We start from the raw sequence: 10,083 nt of genomic DNA, 5'->3' as shown, positions 1-10,083 counted from the left end.
AACAGCCAATTGTCACACTATCAACATGCGAAGCCGAATATGTGGCCGCCACTTTAAGTTTTTGTCATGCAATTTTGCTCAGGAATTTATTATCGGAGCTGGGTGGCCACAAAGGAGCCAACAACTATTTGTGTGGATAATAAGTCGTCCATTGCGCTATCCAAAATCCATGTTCCACAACCGAAGCAAACACATCGACACCACTCCGCCTACCACTACACTCAGAGAATGCGTTGCAAATCAAGAGATTCTAGTCGAGTATGTGAAGTCGCAAGATCAGGTTGCTGATATCTTCACAAAGCCGCTCAAGCATGAAGACTTTGTCAAGATAAGGACATTGCTCGGAATGACAAATCAAGTTTAAGGGGGAGTGTTGAAATATTATTAAACTTGATTTTGTAATGGAAATCTCTAGATATTGTAGAATTGTCTAGAAATAAGCTTGAGAAAATATCTAGATATTTTAGTAGAAATATCTAGATATTTTAGGAGAATAATCTAGATTTTAGATATTATATGTAAGAAATATCTAGATTTTTATAGATAAAAATCTAGATATTTAGAATATAAAATTATTATGTAGATTCTAGAATATGAAGAGGACTCCTATAAATAGGAGTGAGTTGTAACATTTTAGATAAGTTGAAAGTTGAGAGAATTTGAGAAATAAAGAGTGTCTTAGTTTTCCCCCACATCACACATCTCCTAAATCACTTCCCAAATATTCCACCCATTGTCCCCTCAAATATTTCCTCCTCCAAACCAAAATCTCCTCCAATATATTTCATATATTCCAACAGTATCAAACAGTATAAAATTTCAAGAATTTGATATCAACACAATGTCAATACAAAGTTAACACAATTTCAACACACCATCAACCGTTGACACACCATCAACCGTTGACATTGTGTTGACATATTTCGTTGCAATTATTTTATCATCTGTTGATATTTTCTAACGGTTTAGATCATAGTTTGGAGTTTGTACAATATTTAGAATTTGCATTTATCACATTCCATATGATCAGTTTACAATTTTAGCATGCCTAAAAAATTGTGCACTTTTTACTATTTGAAAATTACCACGCCTTATCCCCCTTACATTATATCCTTACATCAATTTATTTACATAAAATTATGCATGACACACCATTTTCTAGCATTTACAGTTAAATAAATTCGCTCGAACAAACGTAGACCATTTTTGCTAGTACTGGTCAACACACATACTACCAAATATTAACAAAAAATAATGCTAAAATAAGTTGAGTACATTATAAGGGACAATGAAGTAATATTAATCACTTTGTCACCTAGGATAAATTTGAAGTTGTCTAAGTCAGTACTATATTTTTATTTGAAAAGCCTTGTAAATGTTTGGTTTTCAGTATAATTAAATTTAACTAGCATATGGTAAACGAATGAGATTTTTTTACTCTATAAAATCCCTCTACATATATAACCTATCAAGTCATGTCAGTTGTAGTATAGCAAAATATCAAATCATAGTTAAAAAGGTTAAATCAGCTAGTCGAACCAGGATTAGGGGTGAGTAGGTATGGTATACCTTATCGAAACCATCATACCGTATACCTTATCGAAAATTTCGATATGAGAAAAAATCATACCTTTACCTTACCAAAATTTTCGGTATACCTTATTTTCGGTATGACAAATTTCAATATCGATACCATACCTTATTTTCAGTATGTCATATCTAAATTCGGTATACCGTACTTTTACGATATACCAGAGTTTTACGGTATATCGGACTACAATACGACATACCAAAATATCATTATTTTGTAAATAATTCTAAATACAAACCCAAATGAATTTTTTTTAAAAAAATACTTAGAAAACATGAAATTTAATCAAACTCAAACATATTCAATAAAAAACTGCAACAATTAAACTCCATGCAATCGCATAACGTTCAACGATACTTGTTTGGAGCTAATTTAACTAAAATCTTATATTTGTTTGAAACTAATTGATTCAACGATATCAAGTTTTCCTAATTGAGTTTATTTGATTTTATACTTACCTGATTACCCGACAACTATAATGAGACAAGCTTTGATTTCTACATGTAAATATTTATTTGTTTGGTAAAAGTATGAATTTACTTGGATATAATTTGGCATATATTGATATCGGTATATACCGAAAATCATACCATATTTTCGGTATATACCTAAAATTTACGGTATATACCGTATTTTCGGTTTACCCCGGTATATGAAAATTCATACCGTTACCGTACCGAAATAAATAGGTAAGGTATGATACCTTATCGAAAATTGCGGTATACCGAAAATTCGGTATTTTTGGTATTTTTTCGATACGGTAAGTGCGGTATTTCGGTATTTTTTACTCAGCCCTAACAAGGACAAGAAAGTAATGTCACTGTAGAATTAACTGAATATGACCCAAATGTCGGTTAAAAATAAAATATATAGTGAATTACAATGCACTATTTAAACTTTAAATTCACATCATCAATACATATATATTCTCAAAACATGGAGATTAATGCTATTTATTTAATTAATCTTTTCCTTCTACATAATTTGTGCCTAATTTACAAGCACTAGAAAATGTGCTTCCATATCTGAGAGTCAAATCTGATAAAGATGGAGTACTATAATCTGTCAATAGATTAGTTATATCCACCTATTTTTGAACCCCTTTTTTATGCTCATCAAATCTATCGAAGCAACTTGAATTTCCCCCCTCAGTTTCTTTAATTAGAAATATCATGAGCATTAGCTATCCTTTGCACTGTCTTCTTCCTCCATCAATATCAAATTATTTCAACATACCTGATAATGATTCATGGGAGACAAAGAAATTGTTGTTTATATGTTGGGTAAAATAAAGAAACTAAAATTTTAGCATGAATCAAGAAATATCAATTTATAAGTTAATTGGTTATAATTTGATTCATACACGTTTTATGATTAACCACAACTAGCTTAGAAAATTAATATTGTAATATACATAAAATATGATTGTACGTACTATATGAAAACCATTATTTTATACTTCATATGTCCCACGTTACTTGAAGCACTCCTTTTTGGGTTTAATTAGTATCATTTTCTTTTGATTATGTTAATTAATCCGCAAACGATGTTGTTCATTAATAATAATTACAATGGTAATTATTAATTACACATGATTCTTTGAAAAGGTAATGCAAGCAGAGATCCATACCCAGTAGAATTAAAGACATTAATGAATGGGAAATTATAAAATCTTTCAAATCCATTGTATGCATTAAAATGGAGCATTTTTTAATTAATTAACATAATACTAATAAAAATATTTTTTAGACAGTGAATGAGTGCTAACCAGATGGTTGTAGGGCAGATGCTGGAATATATATTAATTAATGGAATGAAAACAGGCTGTTGTTGAATCCTAACTGATTGAAATTTTTTTGTCTATGCTCATCCACTTCCCACAAGCTCTGGCTGCTTCCCTGAAAATGATAAAGTATATTTTGTCCATCTTCCATTAAAATATAGGAGTAAATTTTATATACATATCTATGTAAAAAAATAAAGTTGATGTATAATTTACCTGTGGAAGTTGGGCTTGTTGAAACAAAATTGGATTTTCAACAAAATTAGTGTTATTGGCTGTTGTGGGACTGCATTCTTGCATGCTTGCATTGGGGATGGCAAGTCACTAAGATCCTACATGCAAATTTAATTATCATATTTAGATTTATTAGCAACAACTGTGACAAATAAAATCAATTTATGAATAAAGAAATAAACATGTATGTTTACCTGATTAGGCCTAGCCATGAATGATTCTAAGTCCACCCCAAAGTCATAGAACATGGGATTTACAGAAGCCAAGCTTCATTGAGAGAAACTGCAGAAAATGAACTATTTAGCATGGTAATACATATATAAATTGAAAATAAAAATTTGAAAATAAATAAAAAAATATTCACCTCACTTGATTTTGGAGGGATTGGACATAATTAATAATTTCATCCAAATGAGGGCCTTTCCAGTGACCTGTTTTGTGACACAAAACCACATGAGCTGCCACACAAAATACATCTAAACAAACAATATTATCCCAAACCCAAATCAAAACTGGCCAATTATATTTATATATAATTGGGACAAATTAAATTATTGAAGTTGAAGAATTCACCTTGTCACAGCCAGGAACAAGAGTCTGTAGCAGTTTCATTCTCTCACTTATTCTCTCTCTCCTTACCTATAACACAACAAATATAGTCATTTCACAAAGTAAAAAAGAAAAGTAAAAAAAAAGGTATATACCCTTTCAGCAAGACTGTGACTATCAGTAGCTTGCCCCTCCTTGCCCTTACATGTATGTAGCCTTTCTTTTCTTCATCATCTTTTATTTTCTTCTGCTTCTTTCCCTTCACTTCTCTCTTGTCCTATATCACCACACCAACATTAATTAGCACTTATATATATAAAAAAAATTGGTGTGATTAATGTAAAGGAAAATAATACATATAAATAACCTTGGATTGAGCAGAATTTGGAGAAGAGTGAGGGTTGCATTTCCTCTTTTTATCCATGGTTTCTTGTTTATCAGTGACAATGGAGGAGGAATTGTTGTCTATGGTGGCATCAATGGTGGTGGAGATAGGGAGGAAGAGGGGGAAAGGGTGGTGGTGAAAGGAGGTTGAGGAAAAGGCTGCCATGTAATGTTTGGAATTGGAGCAAAGGAAATTGTGAGAAAGTGATGGGAGAGAGATTCTGCAGAATTGGGGTCTGATTTATTATGATGATGATGATTAGGATGGACTATGGAGGGAGAAAATAAACTTAGATTGATATATATATATATATATATATAATATCAGAATATTGTGGGTCTGTTTCTGATACAATGTCGAGAGGCCTCACTTATATTTATAACCTCTGGGGACCGGCCAGAAGAGAGAGAGAGAATTTAACATCTCCATAGTACTACCCAATAGTCTTTTTTCTATTTGATATATGTTATAATTTTTTTTATTTTTATTTTAGTAGTATCACAACCCATCATTTTTGGTTCTCTCTTATTTTTATCTTTCTACTTTTTCCATCCACCAAAAATAGTCGGCACAAGTTTAAATGTGAAATCAATAAAGTAAGAAAGAGAAGAAGAAAAAGTTGATAAAGTATAAGAGAAAAAGAGAATATATGGATTGAATAATTTTAGAAAAACTTTCATTTTTGGGTGAAACTATTTCTTTTGAATAATCCAAAATAGAAAATAAATATGGCTATTTTTTTTGGGACCGAATGAGTACTATTTATCCACCTTACAATTGATAATATTTTAATCAATATTTTATTTTATTAGGTAAAATGGGTACTCCTATAATTTATTACTAATATTGAATCACCTAGCCAAAATTTGAACTTTAATTGGAGAAAAATCCTAAACCCTAAGAAACCAACTAAAAATCCAACGAAGTGACTCGTCATTTCGTCATTTCGATCAAACATTTCCAAAATTGAAGAATTATTGTAAACAAAACATTAGTTTAAGATATTTTTGGAAAATATTGAAAATGGAGACACAAATTGTGATTAAAATTAAACATAATTGGTAGTACAAAACTTATTTAATGTTGTTAGTCATTATAAATAGAAGAATCATATGTAAATCAATGGACATGAAATGATCATTATTATCTCCCCCTCCATCATTTCCAGTTTGAAATCAAACAAAACATTCCCCCAATTGTTTCTTTAATATTTAATTATGGATTATTTCATTCATTGAACTTTCAATATTTTGGATCAAGAATCTACTAATATATTCATTTTAATTCATCACATTCTATATATCATTATATATGTATGTGAAATAATTTGATTGGGGGGCCATGGGTTAGACCGTAGATGAGTCAATGTGAGTAATCAGTTGGTCCAAATGTGATGAACAGTTGAATGTCAGTTTGCTTTTTTCATAACCTTTAATTCAATGAATCCGATTGAGGATTGTGCATACGATTCTTCTCTAATATTAATCATTACAACCAACAAAATTAAGCAACTATTCCCTCTCTTTTTTCGAAATATACACAAAAAATAATCATTTTAATAGAGTTTCGTTCTTCTTCTTTATTTTACTTTTTATAGTTGCATTTGTAAATATTCTCAATTAAAATTTGCTTCCTTTTTTTGTATAGAAGCAAAATGCTCAAATCGCCCACCAGCGCTAAAGCAAGAACACCCTATAAACATCCAAGAACAACGAGACCGGAGGCACCTGGACAAACCCAAGGCACGACGAAAGAAGTGGAAAAGAGGTAAACAACCAAGTGACAAAAAAAAAACATAAAGAAACAACCAATCATATTCCAATTAACAACCTGGACTCGCAAGTCCCCTAGATGAAGAGAACATACTCGTGAGGTACATACTTGCCATGGTCGACCCCATCTAAAATTGTGTTGCAACAAAATTCGACAAAGACAAAAGATCCATATTTAGACTCCCCTTCTTCCCCTTATGATTCTCGGGTCCTTGCCATTTTCTTATGCTTTTCAAATTTTCAATCATTTGTCTTGGTGGAAAGAGAAAGTTTGGGCTCTAGCCGCGTATCCTAATTTTAAAATTTTCTTATATATTGATAATTTTTTTTATTGTACAATCATTTTCGATTACTGGATTATGAATATTTGCGATGGATATAATGTCTCACTTGCTCGATGAGTGAAGAGCTCAGCTTGAATCTTCGATAAAGCGAAAAATTCCTATATCTTTTTCAATGCAGAATTTTTACTGCGAAAAAACTTCTTGATAAATTATGTTACTCAAATATAAACAAAAAAGCACAGGTAAAACAAAAATAAAATAAAAGAATCACAATATAAGAATCACTCATAAAGGGGTAAAACAATCATAGCTAGGTTAAACTTTGCATGTAAAAAACCCATGAACAGAAAAACCCTACGGCTCCATCTAAATTGCTCAGCATCTAGAACTAGCTAAGGACACACAATCTAATAGCATGTTTTTTTGATTAAATTATGCAAATATATGTAGTGGAAAAAGATGTCGCATGATTGGATGAGAATCTAGCTAGCTAGCTAGCTATGTAAAACTAGTTTATCCTCGGCCAATTATAAGCCAATTTCGATTCCTGTTTAGGTTGAATTAACATCATCAAAAAGCCATATAAAGACAAGAAATCAGATAAACTAAAATGATCATAAAGATATTAATTACTGATGGGGTGCGTACTAAACAAGCCCAACAGCAATGACGGCCCATCAGCCCAAAGCCCAAGGAAGAGTATGAGTTCGGCATTACCAAAGAGTTCGGCCTCAGCCTACAGCTCGGTAAAAGCCAACCTATCAAGCTCTGCTCTCAGGTCGGCATCAAGCTCTACTCTCAGATCGGCAACCAAAGCAGGAGTATGAGTTCGGCATTACCAAAGAGTTCGGCCTCAGCCTACAGCTCGGTAAAAGCCATCCTATCAAGCTCTGCTCTCAGGTCGGCATCAAGCTCTACTCTCAGATCGGCAACCAAAGCAGTTCGGTCTCAGTATTCGACCGAACAAGGAGTTAGTGGACCCATACAGGATGTCCAACACACCCACTACCACGTGGTGTCAACTCAGGCCACGATCGTAGGCCATGACCTACGCTACATCCACGATCTTAGGCCATGACCTACACGACATCCACGACTTAGGGTGGTGATGCAAGCCACGATCTTAGTTCAAGATATAAATAGAACTTAGATCAGATAGAAGAAGGTTAAGCTCTCTAGAGATAAAATAGCAAATAGCAAGTTTGTATTTGTAAGCTGTAGAAAACAGATCAAGCAATACAATCTTGCCCTCCCTTCTTCCCGTGGACGTAGATTTACTTCAGTAAATCGAACCACGTAAATTCTTTGTGTCGTAGTTTTCATTCTCTACCAGCAATTACTAACATCAGAAATTCGCGGATCCATCACTGGCGCCGTCTGTGGGAAACAGAGAACAAAATTTGTGATAAAGCGAATTTTTGATCCATTTTTTCCACCCAAAAAATGCATACCAGATCGCAGAGTACCCGCATTCCTGCCCGTGAGAACCAGGAGGAAGCCAATCCATCCCATAGGTCTGGAAAACAGCCTAGGGATAAATCCACCACCAGTTCTCATGGCGAAGGAACAGGCCGCTCCAAAAATCGTCCCACTGAGTCTTCCCAGCAGCCTGATTTGAATGAGGCTGTCAAGCTGTTCTTGGCTGAGAAGCAGGATGAGTTTTTAGCCTTCCTGCAAAAGAGCCAAGAGCCGAAGACGAAAGCGGAGGATTCTCCTTCCTCATCCAGACATGAAAGTCACTACCGCAGTAGTGCCGTGTCTTCCAGGAAGAAGAATCCTCAACCCCGACATATTCCTATTCCTCCTCGGTACCGGAATCACAGGAGAACTCAATCTCCTCCATACCGACGAGATATCGGATTCGCCGTGTACGGAGCACTGAAGACTCCGTTCTCGGACGACATCACCCGAACTCCTCTACCACAGAACTACCGAACTCCGTCGATGACTTACGACGGGCTCGTGGACCCTCACGATTTCTTGGGGCGCTATCAGTATAACATGGCGAACCAGGGTCTCAACGAGGTCCACATGTGCAAGCTGTTTCCCGAGCTGCTCATCGGGAACGCGAGAAGGTGGTTCGATAGCCTCCCCCAGGGCAGCATCAGATCTTACCGAGATCTAATGGATGCCTTCCACAGGAGGTTCTTTCAGAAAGCGGAAGCCCGAATCACTTCGGCTCAGCTGCTTTCCATTCGTCAAGGTCGCGACGAAAAAATCAGCGACTTTATGACAAGATTCCACAAGGAATGCCTGCAAGTAGACGATCTCAACGATCTGCTTGTCATCTCGGCATTCCAAAATGGAATCCTGCCCGGAGCTCTCTACAGGAAGCTCGTTGAGTGCGGTCCGCAGACAGCTCAGGAAATGTGGGACATTGCGGACCAGTACTCCCGGGCCGATGAGGCAGACCGTCGCAAACGGTCGTTAGACAGCTCATCGTCCCGAGGAGACAGGAGGAAGCCCGATCATAGCGATCAGGGACATCCTCGCCGAACTCCTTTTGGCGATCAGGGACATCCTCGCCGAACTCCTTTTGGCGATCAGGGACATCCTCGCCGAACTCCTTTTGAAAGGATTCAAAGGACTCCGGTGCAAGACAGATTGGGACCCCGTCTCAATCCCGAGAAGCCGCCCGCTCAGTTCGTACCGCTGAACAAGCCGAGAGCGGAAATTTTCGAACTACACTCTGACCTGTTCGAAAAGCCAAAGCGGATGACGAAATCTGCCGCGCGCCGACCCCAGGATAACAACTGCTCCTACCATCAAGACCACGGTCACGATACCGAGGAGTGCAGAAACTTGGCTGCAGGTATCGATGTTCTTGTGAGGGCAGGGACATTGAAAAAATACCAAAGCAAGCAGTCAAAGAAGAATAAGAAGCAGAGAGGTGCGAACTGAGCTCCTCAGGATCCGAAAAGGCAGCCGGATCCCGAAGACGATGACGAGCCGCAATATGATGGAGTAATCCTGACTATTGACGCTCTCCCTGCCGGGAAGACCAAGTCGTCCCTGAAGTCAGAGCGCAGAGGCTCCAATCGAGAAGAGCCAACGCATAAAAGGCTGAAGCAGGACGAAGTGATTACGTTCTCGGATGCTGATCCCGTCCCGGCCATCTCTCCTCACCAAGACGCCATTGTCATCCAAGCCGGAGTGGCAAACAAACTGATCCACAGGGTGTTTGTGGATACAGGAGCGTCAGTCAGCATTCTTTTTAAAGAGTGCTTCGACAAACTAGAAGTGGACCCAGCTCGGCTCAGCCCGGCTCCGCTTCCCCTGAAGAGCTTCGCCCAGGAGGACACCCGCCCTGAAGGTATTATCAGCCTTCCGATCACGGTGGGGAAAGCGCCTACTAGCTCCAGTACGATGATTGAGTTTTTCGTGGTGAAAGCTCGGTCCCCGTACAACGTCATCCTGGGAAGAGACTGGCTCAACACAGTTCGGGCCATTTGCTCCACTTATCACCTCACCATCAAGATCCCTAC

General features: G+C 36.8%; 1 pseudogene; it reads right to left on the bottom strand.

Moving 5' to 3' along the window:
• LOC121760835 overlaps positions 1-4,845 on the bottom strand; it is a 13,522-nt pseudogene extending 8,677 nt beyond the window's left edge.
• Positions 4,846-10,083: the final 5,238 nt, after the last annotated feature.

The sequence above is a fragment of the Salvia splendens genome, chromosome 13, assembly GCF_004379255.2.
Source record: "Salvia splendens isolate huo1 chromosome 13, SspV2, whole genome shotgun sequence".
NCBI classification, from domain to species: domain Eukaryota; kingdom Viridiplantae; phylum Streptophyta; class Magnoliopsida; order Lamiales; family Lamiaceae; genus Salvia; species Salvia splendens.
The sequence above is the reverse complement of the archived record's forward strand: the minus strand, read 5'-3'. Positions and strand labels throughout refer to the sequence as shown.